The sequence below is a fragment of the Callorhinus ursinus genome, unplaced genomic scaffold (assembly GCF_003265705.2).
Source record: "Callorhinus ursinus isolate GAN/ISIS: 27379988/994484 unplaced genomic scaffold, GSC_fseal_2.0 scaffold8, whole genome shotgun sequence".
Classification (NCBI taxonomy): domain Eukaryota; kingdom Metazoa; phylum Chordata; class Mammalia; order Carnivora; family Otariidae; genus Callorhinus; species Callorhinus ursinus.
In genome coordinates, this window is record NW_027397070.1 from 41,130,082 (window position 1) to 41,153,652 (window position 23,571).

Here is a 23,571-nt window from a genome sequence, read left to right on the forward strand (position 1 = left end):
GTGTGTGTGTGTGTGTGTGTGTGTGTGTGTGTGTGTGTGTGTGTGTGTTGGGGAGGGGTTTCTGTGTTTTAATAAAAGATAGTGAGGTCTTTTTAGGTTCTGATGTTGATTTTCGCAACCATGCTTCTAAACTAAGAAGCCCATACAAAAAGCTAAGAGAGTAGAACTTCCAGCCACAGAGGATGGATGATACCCCAGCAGACTGAGGAATAAGGAGACAAACTTCATTTTGTTTTTAAATACAATATATAGATAAATGAGGCTAGAAGCAAAATAACTTGTTTCTAAGTTAAGTCACAAAGAGAACATGCCCTCAAGATAGCTGTAGACCAGAGATAGAATAAGTCATTGAAATCTTCAAAGGTAGAGCCCAGGAAAGAAATGTCAATGAATAAGTGGCTACCAGAGTTTAGGGGGTAGATCCAAGGCCCAACCAGAAATCCTGGCTCCTTCGGGGACCACATTGGAACCAAGGAAAATAGCTTGTACTTTGACATGATGATACAAAGTTCAGGTAAATTAGCAAAAAAAAAAAAAAAAAAAAAATCTTGTGGTCATTAGAAGGTCAACTCCTTGAGGATAGGAATCTTTGTCTCTTTTGTTCACTATCGGATCATCAGAACCTACAATAGTGCCTGGTGTAGTAGTTACTCAATAAATATTTGGTGACTGAATGAGGCACCTATAGCTGCAAAGTGAAGGCAATCACTTTGAATTATTTAAAGCTTTAGATGTGTATTTACCTTAAAGAAGCATGAAACCACTATTGTGATTTTTCTCACCAGACATAATCATATATGCTTTAAAATGATATATATAATATAAATGATAATAAACATTAGATAAATGATAAATAACATTAGGCAGTGCAGGGAAAGTGTCAGAAGGGAAAGCACAGGAGCCTAGTAACTCTGCCTTTGAAGGGGAGATCTCCCCCATTGACACCAGCGTGGTAACTAAAGCCATTGAGTCTGATATACAATAGGGGCCTACTATCTACTAGGTTCTGTGCTCAGCAGATGCTAAGAGTACAGTGGCAGAAGCTACAGTCCCTGCTCTTTATGCAGCTCACAGTCAGGTGGGAGGAAGTGCAATGGATGAGCAAGCAAAGTGTGCTACAATGGCTCTGGATGGAGGGTGTTGCTGGGAAGCTCACAGGAGTCCTGGTTTGGGGATGGGAGTTCTCTAGGAAGGCTTTCCCGTGAGGAGACCCTTGAGCTGTATCTTGAAGGATCAGTAGCAGTTCCCAAGAGGAGAAAGAGGACGGGAAGGTGCTCCTGGCCTCGAGAAAAGCACATGTAATGGGCTAGAGTGTGCCACGCTCTGGGGCACCACAGGACAGTTGAGGGAGGGGTACTATGGCTGGCAAGGAAGAGGTCCGTCTGTTGAGATAGGCAGGGGCCAGGTTGTGAAAGGCGCTCCTCGTTATGCTCAGTCACTTTGAATTCTTTCCTGAGGTTGTGGGGGAGCCATTGAAACAGGCAAGAGATGGGATGATTTTGTGGTTCAAAGAGATTTCTCAGGGAGTGATGTACAGGTTAGAGGGAATGGGGATGAAACTAGAGAACTTGGATTTTGATCTCTTTGAGGGTATCACCTTTGGGTGGGAATGGCTTTAAATTTCTCAAGGTAATGGGAACTTTATGATAAGCTTTAACCATTCTGAAGTCTGGGTGGCCAGGTCTGGCTTTGGTTTCCCACCTCTTCAACCTGGGAGAGATTTCTTGGGTGCATTTGGGCACCTAAATAGTGTCAGGTGAGCCTTCCCTTTATCAAGGCACCTTATAGTTAGACATGGCCTATCTGTACTTCTTAGCTAGGTGGTGAGAGAAAATAGCAAATGATTTAAATGGCCCTATGGAAATTAATATCTGTTTTGCGTTCCTTTTGCTAGTGAGAATGAGTGTCCAGTATGTGTCAGACATTGTACCGAGCATGAAAATTCTCAACAGCTTTGTGGGGTTCAATTATTATCTCCACTTCAGAAACAGAGAAACTGAAGCATGGAACATTTACATAAGCTGCTGATGGTCAGCTAACCAGTGACTAGCTGGGATTCAAACCCAGACAGTCTGGCTCCAGAGTCTGTGCTCTCGACCAGTACGTTATACTCAGTTCTACAAGATGATCATACAACTACCTCATTGAGCTTAGGATCACATATTTCTGCCTGCCATTGCCAGAGTTGAGAGGGTCCCAGGCTAGGTGATATGATAATTGTGGCCATTTCTTTGTAGGCACCCTGAAGTCTCTTTACAGAGAGACATTAGAGAAGAGGTGTTTTTAAACAGTAGACAAGGCACTGCTTTTGGAATGAGGAGACCTGTGTTCAAGGGCCAGCTCTGCCACAAACCATCTGTGTTACTTTGAGCAAGTCACTTCACTTCTCCGGGCCTTGGTTCCCTCAGCCACATATGCACGGTGTTGCATTAGGTGATGTCTTGTGAAGTTTGCTTCTTCAAAGGCCAGACTTATATTTTCTTTTTCAAGTTTCAGACAAGCTTCTCTGTTTCTCCTTTAAAGATGAACAAAGCAAACCCCAGGCTGGACCAAACCCCCTATGAGCATTTTGGCACATCCCTTTGTCACTGTTATTATTACACTGGTTATGTAGAGCAGTCTTCACATTTTTTTGAATCTACAACCCAGTTGTCTTGGAGCACACTGCCCAAAATATGTAAAACTGCTGTCTGTAAAATATAGAGCTACTATGCTATTAGGTTATGTAAAACACACCAGAAATAGAGGTTTTAAAAAAAGGAAATAGATGCTAATACTTTCTTCCCACATCCCAATGAGTCATCATATGTATGCCTGCCATTGATGTCATGGGGACAGTTCAAATTTCTCCCTTCCTTGTTCTCATTGCAAAGCTCTTTACTGTCCCCAAAAGAATGAGACTGAGCCCAAAACTTGAGCATTGGCTCCATTCTTTCGATTGTTCATTCATTCATGTATGAAGCATCCATCATGTAAAAAGCTTGCTGGGTGTTCTGGGGTAACAAGAACAATATCAGGCTTGGCCTCTGCCCTCTAGAACATAAAGGCTAATTCTGATTTTTGTCAGCCTTATCTTGGAATCCTAGAATTCCTGCATGCTGTAATGAAGCCAAACCTTACATCTATACGGGTTGTATGTGTTGCACTACAATGGACAGGACGGGAAAAGATAAGAAAAGAAGGAAAGGCCAGAATATGAGGTCCACACACACGAGACAGTGAAAGTCACACTGAGCACAGCACTCAGTGAGTTGCCAGGATGAGGGCGGCAGATTCTCAATGTCCGGGGCAATCATGGAAAGGAGAGACTATCACGATCTTTTGGTGGCGTGGGCCACCATCTTAGGATATTAGGACACAGTGAAGATGGACTCCCTGACCAGTCTGTCCTGAATCACAATGTATGTAGGGTCCTGTATATCAGCCAACGGACAACCTCCATCACTCATGAAGGTGCAGGCTGTAAATCAGCCACACGCTTCACTGAGAACTCGCCAGGCTGGCCAAGGTAGCTCTGTGTAGCTTAGCACCTGTGGTGGGTGACTGTTTTTCTTGGCCAGCTATTTCACAAGCACCAGATCGGATAAACTGCGCTTGGTTCCTATGCTCACTGCAGACACAAACAATTAAGCACATCCTGCTGGAATAGTCATGTTAGGGAACCTGGCTTTCCTGTGCTGATCATCTGTTTTTCCTGCCCCTCAGGGTCAGAGTTTGGAGAAGCCATTGAGGCAACCTTGAGAAAGCTGTTAACCCTTAAAAGGGGTTTATCTGTTCACCAAATATATTCAAAAATGGTTTGCAGCCAAAGCCTTACCATGTATGGCAGTTTTCAATAATTATCAAAATCATGATTTCATTCATTTTACCCTCTATTCAGGGATGGCTTAGAGAAGTCGGAGATTGCAACTGGTGGATCCTTTTCTGGTTTGATAACCAAGTTGCTCTCTCAGGTTGAAGTAGTCACCTGGCACTTCTTCGTTTATTCATCTGTGAAGTGGGGTAGAGTTGCCCAGGCCTTGGTGAAATTCACAAATGAAACCTCATTTAGTTGGGTTTCAAATTTTGTGAGAAGTCACTTTCCTTCACGAGAATGCACAGATCAGCTGAGACTAGCATGACTGATTCTAGAAGAAACCCAAGCTGAACAGCTCTCTGAAGGAGTCATCTGAAATGGGTACGCATGACCCAGCCTGGCCTTTGTCCAACTAGCATCAGGAACCACAGCGGGCATGGAGGAACTATGATCTTGATATTTTGCCCTACGGATAAACATTCTTGCAATTCTAAGCGTAGGTGGAATTTGTGATAAGCGTGTATTGGGGAAATCTTTGAAAACATGTAAGTTAGTAATGCTATCTCTTTGGGAAGATGTATGACCTTAGAGACTGAAATGAGATTCCAGGGCAAGGGCCTGGTGGAGAAAGAGCTAGGGGTATATGTTGATCACTGGAGGACAGCTTACGGAGTGCCAGGCGATGGATTGCGCCATCAGGAAAGGAATCTAGAAAGGTGAGGAGACTCGTGAGAAAGAAGGTGACTTCTGTTGACAGGTCCCTGTTGTTCAGACTCAGTGAGGATGAGAAAGGAAAGCCAAAAACCTACATGACAGCTTTGTTTTGGATTGGACAAAAATATTGATTTTTTTTTTTTTTTTCTATCTGGAATTTGACAGGGTCAGTTCACGTCTGGGTTTTCAGCACTTAATACAGGGCCCTTTTGTCTAGGGAGGCGGCTGGACTGGTTTTTCCTCCAGGCAGGTGCACAGAGGGCGTTTATTGTAGCCCGAAACACAAACACTGAGCCCCTAGGCCCCGATCCACACACTCTCCAGCGTGGCTCAAGGAAATAAAGTGAACAATGTCTCTTGCAACAGACGAGCACTGTAAATGCCACTCCTGAATGAAATATTTCTTAAAACTTTGTATCCGTAACTCGATCATCTCTTAAAACTTAATTATATGTCGGGGAAAAGGAAGCCATTGGCTCCTCCAGCTGTCCAGGTTGAACAGGGTGCACAATGGAGCATATCCGATTTGTGGCCTCACTTAGGTAATCAGATTAATATCTCCTGAATTGAATTTACCCTTTTGATACGGAGTCTTTCAGCTGCCTTGTTTCACATCTAGAATTCTGACAAAGCTGTGCGGCCTTTGAGTAATTTCCCTGAAATCTATATGCGGGAAGCCTGTTCTCTTTCGAGCACTTTTTGGGACTTGTACCAATTAAATCTGTTTCTGGCACACTTTTAATGGCATACTTTCCCCTGAGTCAACAACTGCTCCAAAATCTGAGGTCATTTGTTTAATTTAAAAGCAAAGGTTATGAAACAACCATTTCAGGCTTCACCAGCCAAGGCCCTGTGGCTTTGAAAAGGGCGATGAGACAGGGGCAAGGCTAGTAAACTGGATTTCTTAAACACAAAATAAATTAATTACTGTGTTTCTGTTAAATCAGTATCAAACCAGGTCTGTCCACACCCTCTCTGCCAACCTCGCTGTCCCTTTCTCTACAAACACACCCCCTCCTCCTGGGGCTTTCATGCTCAGGATTGAAGTTCACCCTCTTGCTGTTGTTCTTGCAAAATAAACATCTGGACTGGATTTTTGTCAGCTGGAGTTGAGAGAGAACTGTAAATGATGCAGGGATTTTTTTTTTTTCATCCTTATTAAATGTATTTATAGCCAGTCTGAAGCCAGGAAACATGTTTTTAAATGGCTAGAGCCCTTGATTGGAGGTTCTCAAGGAACATACAGTCGATGGTGTTTTTCCCCTTGCCTTGTTCTAAATAATATAAAGATAGAATTACATAATTCCCCATTTGGGTGGTTGTTGGTTTTTGTTTTTTTGTTTTTTGTTTTGTTTTGTTTTGTTTTTCCCTGAAGGACCCTTCATTGGGACATTTCGTACGTCAGAATTCTTCCATTGTATTAGCTTATCCAATGCGCCTTTCTTTCCATCAGTGAGAGAAAAGGGAATGTAACTGGCAGGGTATTTCTGAATAATTACAGTAATGGAGAATGAGTTTCTGGTTGTTTGAGACATGAACCAATGGCATGGGTATTTTCTTTTGCCAAAAGAACACAACTGGCCTCCTGTTCCTACCTTTTCCATGTAACAACCTCTAAAATCTGAAAGCTGCAAATCTTAAAGAATCCCGTTCATTTTCTCATTATTTAAGATAATAAAAGGCTCCACAAGAGGCTTAGGAAAATAATTTATAAAATACTTTGCTGTGCCCTTAGACCTTATTAAATCACAATGCCTTGGGGTTTATATAATTATTTAAGAAACAAAAACCTTCCAGAGGAGGTTGAGTCACATGATGGTTTTTTTTTTTTTTTTGAGATTCCTTTCACTTCTGTGATTTGAGATGATTCTTTGATTTTCTTTCACTGTCACTTAAAAAAGAAGAAGAAGAAGAAGAAGGCTGTTTGGGAATGAGGTTTATTACCCACAGGCATTTTCTTCTCCAGAGAAGAGACTGTTCTGCTTCCTGCCACCCAAGCCAGTCATTCCTCAGCCGGAACAATAGCGTTTAATGTTCTCCATCTTGCTAAGCATTAGTCTCTGTTGTTATGAAAGTGAATTGAAACCAAATGCACTTTCTATTGGAAAAGTGGCCATTGATCTCAGCTCATGGACAATACTGAGCGAGAGGATGCTCATAAAACAGAGGGGACATCCTTGCTGTCCTATGGAGCACCAGCGATTTCACTGCCGGGCCTCTGAACAGACCTCCAATGCAGCTCTATATTATTTTGTTCCTGCCACTTGAAGATCGGTGTTCCATATTTAGTTCTTAGAAATGTTCACAGATCCTTTAGAGAATTATCTTGCTAATGGACTGGGAAAGCTATTCTTACAGCGAGACCCTTCATTAACTAAGAGGGCATACAAGATAGCTCATGTGCTCCACCAAGAAAGACAGCTCTGTTTCATCTGTCTGATGGGGAGCGTTTGAGACAGAGCAGCCTCATCGCATGTGGATTTCTGCTGCCCACTTTCCAGTTATTGAAGTAGAAGCCGACTCAGTACCACTGGTCCTGGCTGTGAAAAGAGCACAGAGAGCTCATCACTCATCCACAGCCTCATGATTCAGAGGGCCGTGCATCAGAAAATGGCAGGCCCCAGGGTAAAGAGCATTTATTTTCAGATTGGGAGAAAGGAGAATCACAGAGAGGTAGAGAGATGTAAAAGGCAGAGATGAATCCAGCCGGACATGAAACAACACTGCATCTTCCAAGAGCAGAGAGCCAAACAGTTCCTGCTAGATTTAGCTTTCGTTATATCTGGAGATGAAAATCAGAGGGTGGACGAAGGTGCTGGAGACTAGTTATTGCAGGCCGAGCCATGCGAGGGGCGTGGAGCTCTCCGTCTGGGCTTAGAAACTTCCACAGTATTTTCCTAACAACAACAACAATAATAATGATTGTAATCACTTTTATTAAATCTTCCCAAAGAAGCATCTTTCAGTGCAATATCACTTGTTGTAAAGCATTGCAACTTATAGGAGAGTCAGGCTCTCTGCCTGAGAGTTTGTGAAGGAACGGACGGACACAGAGCCTCTGGTGTTGGACACTAACTGGTTCCTCTAGCCAAAAGAAGTGAATACTCATGGGAAATGGTTATTCTAGCTGTGATGCTTCGGGAAATTCAACAGAATGTGGTGACATTATATAAGGAATATCCTTAGACACACCAAGACATTGTATGTAAATCAACTTGACTGTCTATCAGGGGAAACATAATTTGATTAATATGATTTTTTTTGTAATTTTATTTTATTCTGCTTTATTTTGTGTTAGTTTGATAACATTGTCAGGTGTGGACATCTTTCATTTAGATTCCTATTTTCTATAATTCAAGTCTTTAAAAATGAATTAGTTTTGAATCAGCTGGTTGCCCCGTAGAGGCTCCTGGGGAGACGTGTAAACCTCATGAAGTTGCCCGTGTCTGTCCTATATAAATCTCTTCTTCCTCTGGCAGAAGTTGGGCACAAGTAAGATCAGACATCCTGTTCACTCTAGGATGGAAAGGATCCCATCAAAACTCTGTGGGCGGTTTGCCCCTTAGGCACCCAAGCCTGATTTCCTCTTATCACCCAATGAATTTTTAAATGTTCTACATTTTCATCCTTCATGCTTGTGCTTTTTAGGAAGCACGAAGCCTGTGAATCACATGAAACATCTGAACACAACATATTGGACAACTCCACACTATTGTCAGGACTCCTACAGGTCTGAGTGCCTGAGGTAGGACCAGTCAGGCTGAAGGTGAGGAGGAAGAGGGCAGTCTTTTTAAAAAGCAGATGGCCTTTCTTTTTAAGGAAAGCCAGTTTGTCTAAAACAAAAGAAATTCTACAGAGTGGGGAGCAGCCTTGCTTATTCAAACCAGGTTCTGGCCTTTCCTTTTGCTTTTTCCCTCTTAACTCCTCTGTGAGCCATTTTACTTCCTCTCTCACAGAGTTTTTCAAGACATTACAGTCATGGCACAGCCTCTTCTGTGGAGAAAGTTTGGGCCACATTGTTCCCCTGGCTGGGAGCTCCTGTCTATCATCAGTGTATTGGAGATGTACCCCTTTAGAGTGGCCTTTCTTCCATTCCCTCATACCCCCTCATCTCCCATTTGCCCAGCCCTGTACATCTCATCTTTGTATGCATGAAACTTATTCCCTCCAGAAAGTTTCTGTGCGTGGAGGAATGCAGACTAGGGTGTTGGTTCCATGTCCATTTTGTTAACTGCAGCCCAAATGTAATCTAGTAGAAAAGACCAGACCAACAAAATCAATTTTAGCAGACTACCCCTAGGCAGCTTTGTCTGAAGAGGAAATAATTATTTTTTAAAAAAATGAGACTTAAGCCATTTGGGGAAGCAGGCAATGACTATTTTAAAGGCTCGAAGTTCTAACATATGTCTATGCCTTTTTTCCCTCATCTCTTGCAAATAGATAATAGTTGACGTCAAGAGAAAATTCAGGGGAAAAAAGCCTTTTTTTTATTCCCAGGAAATCTGGCCACTGTGTTCTGCAGCCAGTGATAAATGACAATGCCACCAACAGTGACCTAGGACATCCTGAATTCTTGCTCTTATGAAGAGCTTGCATTCTCTTTTCAAAGGGTATCCTGTTCCTATTGCAATCCTCATGCTATCTCAGCTCAAGATCATCTTTCCCCCCTCTGTTATCATACTTAAAATAGCACCAGTGCTGTTTAGAAGACTCTACACATAGATATTGATGTCATGGTGGGGTGTGTTGTGGGGGGCAGCACAAGGGCTGGATGAAAAAAGGAAGTAAGTGGATATTGGCCCCAAACATATTATAATTCAGCAAAGTGACCCATTGAAACTCAGCTCTGTGATTTCAACTCATGTTGTATAAATCAATATTATTTTGTCCATTTGTGGGGTTGACTGAGTGCTGTTCATCCACAAAGGCCCCAGTCCATATAGAATAGCAATGCCATGAAGGAGAAATGTGTTTTAAGAAAACAAATGCTGGCAAAAGGCATTGCACCCGTGGGTAAGTTAGACACAGAGTAGCTGCTTCTGATGAGGAAGACTGAGTCACTTGGTGGGTACTGGCACTACCCAGACAAGCAGGAAGAGCAAAATTGGGTTCCCTGGAGCCTCTCGGTTGCTTTGTAGCCAAGGTAGAACCAATCCACCATTCTGCTTTCCTATTGTCTTCCAGTTGAAAACATGTCATAAACTTAAGTCTAAGGGAAGAAGACTCTTGCTTTGCCTTTGTCCCATCCAGCGATCAAGGCAAAGTTGATAGGAAAGTCAAGTTTTCAGAGACCATGCAGACCCTTCGGTCTTAAACCTGCTGTCATCTGACAGTGGCTGGGTCAACAGGTATACCTATCTTTCCCCTTGAACTAAGGCAGTTGGACGTTCAGGAAAAAAAGAAAAAGCCCAACTCTAGAAACCACTTAAATAGTTCTCAAAGCCCAATTAAACTAGAATGTCTGGTTAGCAGTTCCTTCCACAGCATAGGATTTTGCCAGCAGTGTCATGAAGCTGTTACGTTTCTCTTTTTCACTGTCTTATTCTGTTTGATTTGCTTGGCAATGTCCTTTCTATCTGAAGAATTAGTGGAAGATAAAATAGTGCTAGGAGCAATTTGGATAGTACTGAAAATATTAGGAAAGAAATGGAGGGAGGGGCCATTATTAACAAAATAGCCTAGTTATAAGTATTAAGCTTGGAAGAGAAAAATTAAGTCATTGGGGTTATCTATGCAAAATTCCTTTGTTTTACTAACCATAGAGAAAGCCCTTGATTGGGGTGTCTTGAGAAGTCAGAACCTGACATGGTTCCAAGCTCAGTGGTCGCTGCTTTCTTTGACACTGAGTGCCAACTGCCAAATGGCTAGAACTGTTTCAAGGGAAAGGCTAGAACTGTTTCAAGGGAAGGGGAATGATAGGAGTTTTGAGATCTTTGCTGGTTTCTTATTCAAAACATGACTTCAGTTCCAAGCAGCCGATTACAATTGTGATTGCTTATACCTGGTGAATTCTAATCTTCTGTATGGGAACCACACTGCATATGGATGGGGGCCTTCCCATCTGCCTCCTTTGTGAATCTCTTCTTCTTTCAGCGCCTCCAAACTTGGGCCCCAGAGAGGGGTACGGCAGCTGAATGTCATGCTCTTGGGCCTTGGTCCAGACATGCATCTTTCTGGAAGGATGACTGGATCCCATTCTTAAGTCTGAAGTTCCTCTTGATTAGCGGCCCCTTTTGTTTGTTGTTTTTAACGGCATCTCTGTCTTTCATGGGTAGCTTACAGGGATGTGTTTGAGAGCTCCTTCCAGCTGGGAAGTTGCCCAACTCCCACCAGCTGAGTTGGGGGATGGCTTCCCTTTAGTTCCGCTGCTGCTGTGGGCTACAAGCACTGTGCTTCCAGCCCTGGCCACAGTGGCCCTTGTCTGCTGTGCAAATTTGGCTCTGTTCTCAGGGTTTTTATTCTCCAGCCATCTGGGCATTTTGAGCACCCCTCTTATCTTAGTACCTTGGCACTCAGGACCACATGTCATCCTATCATAGAGATGGGAACAAAGGAATCCTTCACTTTGGGCCTGCAATTCCCCTGGAACCATCACAGGTTGAGTGACAGTCGATAAGATTGTGGGGTGGGGATAGGTGTGGAGTGCTATCAATGGTTTTGCTGATAGAAGGCATACAGAATGGTGTGACAATAGGTAGGCGTGTTCAGGACCAGGATTCCTAGCTACTGGTTTCCTCCTTTTTCTGTTGGCTATTTTGAAGTCAGGGAGCAAGGAGCATAAAGACCCCTGTGGCCTCTGACGGTTGTAGCGTCTCCAGGCTTGGCGGCCCAAGCTTAGGGGCTAGCAAGTGCTGTGTGCCAGAGGAGTGAATCACCAGCTTCTAAAATTCCCCCTCCACCTCCTCAACTGCTGATTTGGGTTTGATCTCTTCAGAAATCAGTGTCTAGAAAGCTTAGTCCAAGAGTGCTGACAGCAAGTTCCCTATAATCATTCTGCCTGGAGAAAAAGAAGCATTTGCTCAAAGGACAATTCGCTACCCCGTTTACTGCCCCTCAGCAGTGGGGCTTTCCTTTCCTATCCCTACCTATCCCCTTTCCTTTCCTTTCCTATCCCTACCCGCAGCCCTCTGACCCCTGTGTACTTATTCAGGTCGCTCGCCCTGTGCAGATCTCTCTTGGAGGTGGTCATTGAGGCACTGGCCAGCCAAAGAAAATGCAGCCAAATGGTGTTAAGTCACTTCCATTTAGACCTTAGTAGTTGGGTGGGGCTGCAGCTTCTTGAAAGGCAGACCTAAAATACTTGCCTCTTTTCAGAGAATTTGATTTCATATTTGGCTGTTGACCACATGGTTACTGGCATTCATTCATATATTGGAAGCCCAAAGCTTCCACATGCTTGATTCTACAGAGCAGTGTAATATTAACAAGACATGTCTTGATTATGGAGCCAAAAATGTGATGCAACCTTATTGCACACCGGAGTGGGTGGGTATATTTATTTATGTTTTAATGGTTGAGGCAGTAGAGACACAGGCACGGTTGGAAATTCATTCAGGATCAGCCAGTGAGTCCAAGTTTTGATCCTTTGGTCTTCATGACAGGCAGTGGTGGTCACTTTCCTATAGAGCATACAACCATTGTAACTGGAACCATGGGTTCTAAATATGACTCCCTCTCCCCACCTACTAACACCACCATCCAGCTGCTGGAACCCACTCAGTTTTCTGTAGAACACCAGCTAATGACACTTTGTGTGGGTTCCCCCAGAAGGCCTTTCCGTCTTTGTCTCATTTTATTTATTTTTTTTCATCTTTGTCTCATTTTAGGTGTGCATTTCAACCAAGAAGATAACTCTTCATATGCAAAATGAACTCTCTCTGGTTTTCACAGTTTCTTTCCATGAATCACCCACTGTCAGCCCCCAGTCCTCTGTCTGGCAAACTTAGAAGAGATGATGGAGTAACAGACTGATTGTTGCTCCCATTGCACGTGAATGATGCACTGACCTTTTACATAATTGGTAAATGAGTGCAGAAGAGTGCATATTCTCTGGCATGAGCTGGCTCTACCACATGGTTTAAAGTAGATAGCCATTTTATTTCACGTTAGGAGGAGAAACTTGGAGCAGCTTGGCAGCAGATCTGTGGTCAGGCAATTAATCTAAAAACTATAGCTTTCTTCTACATAGGAGATTACATACCCATCTTTGGTCAGATCAAAGTGAGCCTCTTGGACTATCTGATCTTTGCAAAAAGCCCCATGTTGGGCCAGCACATCAGTCTTAGCATGGATTGCTCCTTGTGTTTAAAAAAAAAAAAGACCATTTTAGTGTGTTTAAATAATTTGGTCTGCCAGCTTTTGTAGTTCTTTAGACCCAGAGTAAAACTTTAGTTTTATTTATGCTGACTTTATATCAATTTTCTACTGCTAAAACAAGTCACTAGAGTTTGAAGAAAAGTGAATATTTACTGGGACTTCTCTGAATGAGAACAGAGTATTGCTTGGCATTTTCTTTAGGACATTAACAAATAGAGTTTATATAATCTCTCATTCACTTTCTTCATATCTCATTGAGATAGTTTAGATACTGGTGCCAAAAACGAAAAGAACCAAAGTATTAAGTTCAATGTGAATGGATTATAAGGAAGAATGCAGACATCTGTGTGATCTGAATTACCAAGGTGCTGCTTACAGCTTGTATATTTTGTGACTTCTGCATTTCACCTATCCATGGGGGTCTGAGCAGTGTATGACTTGGGCCAGGGTGCAACAGGCCCATGGTCAGGTTGAACTGGACAAATTACCATATGTCATATGTACCAAACTGGCCCTAATTATGTACCAGTCAAGGAAGTGTTTTTTTTTCTTTTAAAGATTTTATTTATTTGAGAGAGAGAGAGAATGAGAGACAGAGAGCACGAGAGGGAAGAGGGTCAGAGGGAGAAGCAGACTCCCTGCTGAGCAGGGAGCCCGATGTGGGACTCGATCCTGGGACTCCAGGATCATGACCTGAGCCAAAGTCAGTTGCTTAACCAACTGAGCCACGCAGGTGCCCCAAGGAAGTGTTTTTTAAATCATGGGGAGCCACTAGTGAAAATCCATTGGTGCTTTGATGGTGGCCTTTGTAGATACTTTTATAATTTGAAACCATTTCTATGGCAGGCCCAGGGAGAGGTCTTTCTTCAGCCAACATGCAACATTAGGCAGAAGAAAGGAGGCCTTTCTGGCTGATTTGACCAGTGGGTGGGCCCTCTTCCACATGTTTCTAATTAGGGATGCAAGAGAGAGTAGATATTCCATGGTGACTCTCCTTTCCTTCTCGCTATGAGATAGAACAACAGTGCCTTTGTGGTGACCTCTGCAGAGCTGTTTACATTTGGTGACCTGACCGAGCACTTCTGCCAGCGTGGATGCACCTCCTGGCTAACAAGGAACAGCCACGCTATCTGTTAGGATGCTAGACCCTGGAGGGCAAAATGAAAAATAAGATGTTGTCCTTCTTGTTGAAGAGTCTAAGTTAATTTTTTTACAGATTTATTAAGGTATAATTTACATAATATAAATCCAGTCATTGTAAGTATATAATTCAATGATTTTTAGTAAATGTAGAGAATTATATCACCATCACCACAATCCAATTTTACAACTTTCATTGGAGTTATCTTGAAAATGCCAAATAATCATAATTGGAATTCAGGTCATGTTGAAGTGCAAAATAAATTTTTGAGGCTATCTTGGGCTAGGGAAGAAGGCCACCCAACAAGTCACTGGAGACAACTAAGTCTCGAGTTTCTCAAAGTACGTGAAGCCTTGAGATTAGCATTTGTATTTCAGAAGACTTTTCCATATTTTTGCTCATCAAATGGTATGACCTACTTGAAAGAACTGAGAAACTTTTCTCTAGAACCTACCTCACATATCAGTATCAATGAGTGTTTCTTGATTATAAAGAGAAGGTGCAGAAGATGAGAATGTGTGGATTCTTCCCTCAAAAAACTCGTAGCCCACTTTAACATCTCATCAAAGATTTATTTACGTGCCCTCTGATTTTCAGATATTATGTTAGGCACTGCAGACACACAGATGAGTGAAACAAGGTCCCTTACCTTGAAAGTTTAGAGTCTAGTGGCTCATAGGTAATATGATAGTTTCAACATGATGTTGTAAGTTCTGTGATAGAGACAAGTGCTGCATTGTATCAGAAAGGTCATCAAAGCAAAGATTAGGACTAGAGAGGATGTTACTAAGAAATAAAAGACATGGTTAATAATTGCATCAATCCTGCTGACATACAGTGAGCACCTGTCCTTTGCTCCATTTGAACGAGGCTCTGTGAGATCTGGTCCCTGATTGGTGGGGGAAACAAGTCTACTGCTACTTCCAATTATACGTGATAACTGCGTATGGGTGGAAAAAGCAAAATGCACCAGGAATTTAGAGGCAAAAGAGAAACCATCTCAAGAAGTCTTTTTAGAAGAAGTAGCCCACAAGTTACTTCAAAAGCTCAAAAACTCAAAAGTTGAAATTTGACAAAAAGGTAGGATTTCAGCAGGCATGGGCAAGATTTGGGAAGTGGTTCAGAAGAAAGATGTGAGCGAAGGCTCAGGGGTGGGAGAGCTATGTTCTGAAAATAGTGAGTCATCCAAGATGGGTTGATGCATGTGTCATACAATATACACTGTTTCTGATATCTGGGTTAGAAACAGGGAAATCAAGTAAATCACATGCTCTCACTTCCCTTGGCTGTATCAAGGAAGGCTTCCTAGAGAGGCAGTTCATTCCACTCTGTCCCTTGTGTAGCTTTATGCCAAGATGATATGATGATTAGTTTCCTTCTTCAGTTTCTTCTTTTACGTTTCACCATTAAGCCACCACCTACTGGGTGGTACCGTCAAAGCACTAGTGGATTTTCACTAGTGGTTCCCCATGATTTAAAAAGCACTTCTTTGACCAGGACATTTTGGGGCCAGGTTGGTGAGCTGGAACCAGTTCCATTTGTTTGTCCAGTTCAACCTGGCCATAGGCCTGTTGTACTCTGGCCCAGAAGTTTAATGTAATACTTACAAGATGACTAAAAAAACAGCTCCTTGAAACTTTGGCTGCTAACTTTTGAAGGGGTAATTGCTGTACCTGAGTAGACTTAGGAAGTGAATTAGAGGTTTGAGAAGAGAAAGAAGAGTGGTATCATTTGCTTAAAATTCCCAGGACTCCGTGAGGTAAACCTATCTCTAAATTTAGATTGCCAAGGACCTTGAACCTGGGGTTGCTTGGGGATATTTTGGAAAGTAAGGAATATTGTTGGCATTCACTCAGGAAGGAAAGAACTCAGCTGGTTTTGATATAACCAAGGAAGAGGGAGTTTTGCATTTGTTTGTTTGCATGGGCGGTCCACCTACTGTGTGGCCGTCTTCACAACATGGCCGACCTCTCTCTCTGAGGTCAGTGTGAATAGCCAGGCTGTAGCTGTAGCTAGAAACAATGACCAGCACTGCTGGGCCTTGCCCTTTAGGCCCCAAAGGTTAATTTCATAGTCTTTTGTGGCATTGAGCCTGCCAAGGAAAATGGTGCTTCATTTGGGGAAATATAATTTGTGTGTGTATTATTTTTTTCATGAAGAATAAAGAGGAGAGATTTTTGGAAGAATTTAGCTTATTGGCCTTGCTAGACAAGCTAAAGCAGCAAGAGGTCAGTGCTCTTACAAGCATCACGTCTCAAACGTCTGTCTACTAATTATTACTTACATGTCATCTGAGGGGAAGTCCCCTCCCATTGTTATTTTTTTGCTTTAGACTGAGATATTTAAAAAAAAATCCCTGATTGGAGAAATGATATTATTTTTTTAAAGTCTGTAAATTTAGTACTGTATTTGCTTAGAAGTAAAAGCCCTAGAAACTGTGGGACTTTTTTTTTTTTCTCTTTTGGTATTTTCCAATGCATTACTAATTATGGAGGGGAGGTGACTTTGCTTTGCTGCTCTCTGGGTTAGAAAGTGTAGCTTCTTGGCTGCTGATGAGGGTTGCCAGATAAAATGCAGGATGCTCAGTAAATTTGCATTTTGAATAAACAAATAATTTTTTAGTATGAGTTCATTGTGCATATTGTACTGGGACACATTTATACTAAAAAAGATTCATTATCAGAAATTTAAATTTAATTGGGCATCTTGTAGTTTTAGTTGCTAAATCTGGTGACCCTAACTTACTTCTATAATAAAAAAGGCTGCCCAAGAAGCCTGGGAGTTTTTATGATTACTGAAGGTCACTATCAGTTTTGAACCCAGGCAGAACAATCTAGGAGATAAAACTGAAAATAGAATCAGATTAGTCATACAAAGGTGAAGGGGGTCCTTTCTCATTTCTTTATATTTGTGTAGCTAGCCCTGAGGATCCCTTTCTATTGAGAGTGACCCTCCTAGCTCTAGTGTAGCTCAAAGTCATACTTTGTAAAACACTTGGATGACTTCTTTGTTCTGGCTCTAATTCAGATGATTAGGTCAGAACTGGGGCTCCGTTTTAAATCCAAAGTACTTGGCCTCCATAGGGTAGCTTTGGACCCTCTTGAATTCTTACTTCTATAAAGCTCCTATCTAGCCTAATGATGTGGGCTCAGCCTAGGCATGTGTCTGAGAAGAATAGCCATCATGTATTGATTGCCTAAATGCACCACTGCCCTACCTTCATTACCTACATGAGTTCATGTTGCCCAACAACCCTATGAGACATGCATGTTATCTTTATTTTATCAATGAAGAAATGAAGGCCCAAAGAGATTGGGTAGCATGCTGTAGTTCACAGAGCCATGGAAAGGCAGGCTTGGGATTAGCATTCAGTTCCCTCTGACTCCAAAACCCCTTTGCTTAATCTCTGTGTTACCACCCATGGTACCCTTAGATTCCCCACTCTTCTACTCCCTCCTAAGCCCCCAGTTTGACTTGATATTGGAGTCGTCCCTTTCTCTCCTTGTTCCTTACTAGCTGGAATTGATAGAGCACTTTCCCATCTGAAATTGGCCCTAAGTAATCTTTGTTCATGTGTGTCGTGCAGCAATTGCAATAGACACAGAAATTTGGACATGGGAAGATGTTAACTTTGGATGTTTCCTATTTTATATGAAAATGATTAAACCAATGGGGGGACAAAAAGCCCAGGAACTTTATTACCACATTTTAAAATGTGTCATCATTTTAATATCTTTAAAGAGCCTGAAGAGACTTTTAAGCATTAGACTGTAAATAGCTAACAGCTCCAAGATGGGCTTACATAGGAATCACATGATTGCTCCAAAATGGCCATTTGTCTACATTCCGCAGGGCTACTGTAGTGCTCAGCCAACTGTTGTGACAAAGACAGAGACCCCTCTTCCCCACTGGTTCCTCCCTCTTGGCTTTCCTCTTGGTAAAGAAGTGGCAAAGATCCACAGCCCCTCACCATTTTCTTTTTGAATCAACACTTGCTCCTCCTGGTTCACTCGTTATACAAAATGATTTATCAGCATTTTGAGCTTGTCAAGTAAAGCTTTACTTGTTCCAGCTGGGAAATTTCATGAAGTTAGCCATTCCATTCCCATCATGTGCTGTGGCCACAGTTGTTAAGTGTAAAATATCTCTATGGGTGTGGTCTACCAAACATCCTAATGGCATTTCTCAAACTGTGTGTGATGGACCCAAGGGTTTGGAAGAATGTCTTTCCTAGGGTCAAGCTGGAATATTGCCTCTAGTGTGAAGTTATCCCAGCCTCTCTCCTCCGACTTCCAACACGCCTCTCATCTTCCTACCCATCGTGCACAGGCCTCCTTTCCGCTCCTCGGCTCTCTCTTCAGCTGGCTCCATGTCCCCATCACACTCCATTTCTCCTACTTCCTGCTTCACCACACTCCTCAAAGTTTCTAAATTCAAGTCATTCTGATTCTAAAAGGGAATTTAAAACAAAAAAATGGTAAACTAGGAAAACAGCAGAGGTGGGGGCATACCGTTAGACTCTTCCTCGGCCCTACATGTCTGAGAAAAATAATCTTGTTCTCTTCTCCAAGAGGAGGGCAGCTCCAGCCGCTCCCCACTCCTCACATTTCTCTGCCCTTTTGGAACCCCTCTCCCCACTGCCAGTCTAACTTCATCAACTCATACACTTGGTAAACTTGTACATTTTTTATCTCCCTCCTTTTGGGTGATGGAATGCTGCTGCCAACAAGGCTTTCAGGAACAATTCAGTAAGTGATAGTCTTAGAAGATTTTAGAAGAAGCTCTGGAAAGACATTATTGATTAGTCCCTGCCCTTGGTATTTCATTGCCTCTGAGAGGCTCAGAAAACAGAAGCATTTGGTCCATAATCTGCTCTTCCATGGGAGTAAGAGAGACAGCACAGGTATAGACTCTGAGCAAGTCACTTAAACCCTGTATTTTTGTTTCCCCATTTGTAAATAGGGCAAAGAAAAAAAAATCATCCTGACTTTGTAGCATTTGTTGTGAGAATTCAGTGAGTTAATATTTATAGATCACTTAGAACAGTGCTTAGCATATAGTAAGCATGATATAAATAAATAAATATAATGAAGCAAAAAAAAAATCGTAATGTCCTTCTTTTGATCCATGTCTGAATAACTATATTCAGCTTCTGTCTGATACCTTAAAGGTCCAAAATAAATCCAAGTGGCAGTTTGCAAGGACTGCGCGATAACACATTCCATAATTTCACTCAAGGACTTTGACAGTCTGGTCTTATTATACCTCTTCTCACCTGTATTTTAGCCAGACTGATTATTTCCCATTCTAACTCATTCAGATTCCCTTCCCCTTCCCCTTCCCTCCCCTGTATCCACTTGCCCTTGCTGCCCTTACCTCATACTGGCTGTCAGCCTGTGTGGCCAAGGTGTTACTGGACATCGATTTAAGGCAAAGCCTTTTTCCTCTTCTAGATTGTAAGCTTCTGTGGGGGGATGAGGGCCACATTTCTGATGGTTGTGTATCCTTCTTCATGCCCTGTGCATAAATGGTACTCTACCAATGTGTTTTGATCGGCTCATTTGAGCTTTTGCAGATTAGGAAATTGTTGGCCTAGAGCCAAGTGGCACTTCGTAGAATCTTGCCTCTAGGCCTCATCGATGTATTCTGTTGAAAGCCCAGTGTCTCCCTGCTTTGTGATAGATTGATGGGAGCCCCCAGTACAGGCCAGGGCAGATGAAGGCACTGTGAAGTTCTGGGGGGGAGGGTGTGTGCAGGGGCAGAGGGGGCTTGGTCCTGTGCTGGGACTCCAACTCGGGCTGAAAGGAGGTGTGCCTGTAAGCGGAAGGCCGTAGGCATCGGCTTTGCACGATTACCAGGAACATTTTTAATTAGCACCTTGGGAAAAAGGGTTAAAAAGGGACAGTTAAAATATACTTTTTTATCATACAAAGCGCTGCCTCTGAAAATGTTCTAGCTTTGCAGGCCTAGTGGGTAAAGGACTAAACACAGAGCTGGAAAAAAGCACAGCTCACTGCTGAAAGGAGCGCGGGGTGAAGGAAGATGGAGAACTTGGCAGACCCCTCAGTGGCGCACTCTCTAAAATGGGGCAGCGGTGTGCTGCCATTCATACCCTGGGCAAGTTTTGGTAGGTGGATAAATAAAATTACATGGGAAAAACTGTTTTCCAAAGTAAATTCTCATATGTTAGAGATACAATTGGCAAAGACAGCAGAAGAATTAAAAAAAGATACTATGTGTTTTTTCCCCACTTGTGGGTAGTGTTTGATGTTTGGAGATGTATGGTTTTAGTAGCCTTGACCAGTAGATGTGGCAACTGTGAGGATTTCAAAAGGGGAAGCAAGAATACAGAGAGGAAGACCATCTATTGTTTCTCGGGGCTCGTCTTCCCAGCAGCACTCTGCCCAGAAGCTGTCCCTCCTCCAAGGAGAGCCCAGGGACAAGACAAATGGGCCTTCCTCACCCAAAGACAGGAATACCCAGGGAGACCATGGGCTCTGGGAGCGGGAACAGACGGGAGGGCGAAATGTTCGGGGACACTGTCACTTGCTAAGGGGCCGGCCAGCCAGTCAGCCTGTGGCAGCTGAGCCTTGCTGCCTGTGCAGCCGAGGGCAGGGTCCCTTAGAGGCCCAAAGATGTGGGCATTCGTTTCTTCATGTCTCCATTCTGCAGCAAACCTTTACTGAGTGCTTATTATGTGCCAGGTCCTGGGCTGAGCCCCGACTTGTGACCTCACTGGGCCTTGAGTCCGAGGCCTTGGCCGTGAAGGGTGGCGTTCCTTAGAGAACTGGGAGGCCTGCCAGAGAGGAGGCACAGTGCAAACAAAAAAACCCTGGAGAAACCAAGCCCCACAGCAGAGGAAGTGATGTACCAATGCTCTGCCTCCAGAGAGCGGAAGCGGGAGCAGGGACAGTCTTCTGAGAGTCCGAGCTTGACCTCGGACCGTGACATTCAGATTCTAAGAGAACATGCAGGAGTTCAGAGACCCTGCTGACTGGGACGTGCCGTTGGGAGTCCTCAGAAGCTACCAAGCCAGGGGCGCCTGGTGGCTCAGTCGTTAAGCTTCTGCCTTCGGCTCAGGTCATGATCCCAGGGTCCTGGGATTGAGCCCCGCATCGGGCTCCCTGCTCCGCAGGAAGCCTGCTTCTCCCTCTCCCTCTGCCTGCCGCTCCCCCTGCTTGTGCTCTCTCTCTCTGTCATATAAATAAATAAAATCTTTTAAAAAAGAAGCTGCAAAGCCAGCCAGGAGCGGCAGGAAAAGCAGCTGAGAGAAGGGGCTAGCACAGGCACCTGCAGTCACCAGCAGCCATGAGAGTTTACTAACCTCCTAGAGGGCCATAAATAAAACCACACCCATAGTCGTACACACCATCACTCATTTTATCAGTGCCCAACCTATCAGCAAATTATATGTAGTTTACTTACAGTGCTATTTGAGTGGATCTCAAATAATCTCTTGTTTTCCACACCCATAGTCGTACACACCATCACTCATTTTATCAGTGGCCAACCTATCAGCAAATTATATGTAGTTTACTTACGGTGCTATTTTAGTGGATCTCAAATAATCTCTTGTTTTATGTTCTTTTTTTTTTTAAGCTTGTATTTATTTTTGAGAGAGGGAGAGAGAGAGAGCACGAGCATGGGAGAGGGAGAGGGACAAGCAGACTCTGCACTGAGTGTGGAGCCCAACACGGGGCTCGATCTCACAACCCTGAGATCATGACCTGAGCCGAGATCAAGAGTTGGATGCTTAACCGACTGAGCCACCCAGGCGCCCTTGTTTTATGTTCTAAAATCTACTCAGACAGTGTTAGGATGGACCATCTGAGCCCAGGTGAATTGAACAAACTATCTGCTCCCAATCTGCATATGTGGAGGGAATACTCTTGATGAAATTTCCAGGCCTTGTTTTCTAGACTGTTCATCCGCTGTCACTGGGGGTATCACAAAGTCTTTATAGTAAATTGCAAAGCAGTTTGTCTTTCCCAACATATTATGTACTTCTTCAGGGTAGGTACCCTATCCTGGTCATCTCCAGCGCCTGGCACAGGGCCTGGCACACGGTGAGCCCCAGAATCAGAACTGTCCATTTTGGAACTGCGGCTCTCCCACATTCCCAAGCTGACGCCGGGCTCACTTCCGCACTTCCCTGCTTTCAAGTGGCATCTTCTAATGATAGAAAAGACTCTTCATACTTTTTCCCCTTGTATATCATATAAATAATATACTTTAGATACAAACTTTTGTGTTTCATGGTATATGAACGTACTTTTTCCTCCCAGAGTGTGACTGTCTTTTTTATCAGTTACTTTGCATTTTAATTCCTACCAATAATTTTTTCAGGTTGTCAAATTTCCTTTTCCCTTGAAGTTTATGTCACCTTTCAGGCTACTTTAGACCCATCCACTCAGTGCTTTACCTCACTCGCGCGTATGCCTCACCCCAGTTATTCCTCACCTGTGCCATACCATGTTATTAATGCAAATGAGGCATTAAACCTGCCCCCTCTCCCAGCATTTCTGCCTTCATCAGGTGAAACTGGTTCACACATCTCTGCCTCTCCCGTAGCAGCTAGCACAGTGCCTTACACTCCAGTAGATGCTCAACGAACTTGTGCGCATAACGTCCCATTAGTGAGGTGAAATAGTTACTAGCTTATTAGGGAGCAATAGCAGATGTGAGCAGATGCTCAAGCATTTTGTGGGACTACCTGGATTCTTTTTTTTTTTTAGATTTTCTCTATTTACTTGAGAGAGAGAGAGTAAGCAAGAAAGCCTGGGGGGCGGGGGGGAGCGGCAGAGGGGGAGAGAGAGGGAGAAGCAGACTCCCTGCTGAGCAGGGAGCCCGATGCAGGGAGAGATCCCAGGACCCCAGGATCGTGACCTGAGCCTAAAGGCAGATGCTTAACCTACTGAGCCACCCAGGTGCCCTGGGACTACCTGGATTCTAATCCTGGGCTCCTCGTGAAGGACTTTTATGACTTTGAACCATCCACTAAACCTCCCTGTGTCTCAACTTCTTCTTCTTTACAATGAGGATAGTAGTAGTACCTACATAATAAAGATGCTGGGAGGCTAACCGAGTTGAGATAGGTGCAACACTTAGCGCAGCACCTGGGCCCATAGGCACAGCTCTCATCACCATCACCACCACTCACCATAGGTATTCAGTGTCAGAAGCTGGAGTCTGCGTAGAGGAAGTAAGTTCCTCTGGGCTATAGTCTTGTGAATGCGCTTTCTCAGATTCCTCATGGAGTACCTTGTGCCCTGCCCGTTTTCTACACGGGGAATACATCTGCTTCAGGACTGTGCAGAGCATCTTAACTAAGAGGTTTGTTTTGTCTTGTCTCCTTTTACTTTTTGTCCTTGACCTCTATTTATCTGTTGGTGTGTCAGATTCTCAAAGGGGGACGTCCATGACCCCAAATTGGCTAAGCACCACTGAGGGCGCCATTGATCATATTTCTGTGAAGAAGAGAGGAACTGTGTACATGGTAGAAATGTACACCCAGGACACACAAGTGGGGCTCTCCACAGCCCTTACCATCCTACTGCCCCTTAGAAAGTAATGCTGACACATCTCAGTGTTTTCATAGGCCCCT

The 23,571-nt window shown here is 43.4% G+C and overlaps 1 protein-coding gene and 1 long non-coding RNA gene across 6 annotated transcripts in view; one reads left to right on the forward strand and one right to left on the reverse strand.

Annotated features, from left to right (window-relative positions):
- Nucleotides 1-23,571, forward strand: part of RAD51B (RAD51 paralog B) — a 630,999-nt gene that overhangs the window by 418,194 nt on the left and 189,234 nt on the right. The gene's annotated exons all lie outside the window — the stretch shown is intronic.
- On the reverse strand, nt 11,988-19,479 carry LOC141373265 (uncharacterized). The gene is made up of 3 exons (XR_012379046.1): nt 19,344-19,479; nt 18,284-18,416; nt 11,988-12,129 (listed from the first exon to the last, which is right to left on the reverse strand). It is a non-coding gene; the product is annotated as an uncharacterized lncRNA (long non-coding RNA).